At 30.8% G+C, this 684-nt stretch overlaps 1 protein-coding gene across 1 annotated transcript in view; it reads left to right on the top strand.

Annotated features, from left to right (window-relative positions):
• LOC119590584 overlaps positions 1–608 on the top strand; it is a gene marked incomplete at its 5' end in the record, with an annotated part of 2959 nt that extends 2351 nt beyond the window's left edge. Inside the window, 1 exon segment of the mRNA XM_037939258.1 lies at positions 1–608.
• Between the last annotated feature and the right edge of the window lie 76 nt (positions 609–684).

The following is a 684-nucleotide window of genomic DNA, read 5'->3' as shown; positions in this document are numbered from 1 at the left end:
TAACCTATTTCATGTTTGGGGATTTTCCACCATGGAACTCTTTATGTGTTCCAAGCAAAATGCCATAGATTATCCAATTGTTGGCAAGTTCGTAGTGTCATAAATAGTTTCCCTTGTAATCTGTTATTCAAATATATAATTTTTCTTTTTTACTGACTGTTTCAAGGAAAAGCTATTAAGTGAACACATATTCTACATATATTTAATTTTGAGATAGATCAACATTTAAATTTGATGAGATTAACTGTATAGGGATATGTAATTACTATAGTAAGGTATTGAATATATGTTAGCCTTCTCTGCAGGTGCTACTTCTGAGGAACATCACAAGTTCTCAGAAGTAGAAAGTGAGGTACATATTATTCAAAAGAGTAGAAATTAGATATTGGAGAAATTAATAACTCATATTAAAAGAAAATAAATGTTACCAATTCAACTTGCCTATAGGTGACATGCAAACAGGACAGTTTCTGTAGAATAAAGCCTAACGAAGTGCCTTATCACTTTAGTTATGTACAGTATGTTGACATAATAGTTTATGGATTCTGCAGTAGGCATAATACTATTGCAGTACAAGTATACAAAATAAAAGTCCCCTATCAAATGTCCATCTGTAGTTTGCTTCAACATATATAAAATTTTTGAGACAGATATTATTGCTTTCACATAGTAGGAGCTTTGAGA

This window comes from Penaeus monodon, chromosome 27 (assembly GCF_015228065.2).
Source record: "Penaeus monodon isolate SGIC_2016 chromosome 27, NSTDA_Pmon_1, whole genome shotgun sequence".
In the NCBI taxonomy this organism is placed as follows: Eukaryota; Metazoa; Arthropoda; class Malacostraca; order Decapoda; family Penaeidae; genus Penaeus; species Penaeus monodon.
Note: the sequence above shows the minus strand (reverse complement) of the source record. Positions and strands in the feature narration are given on the sequence as shown.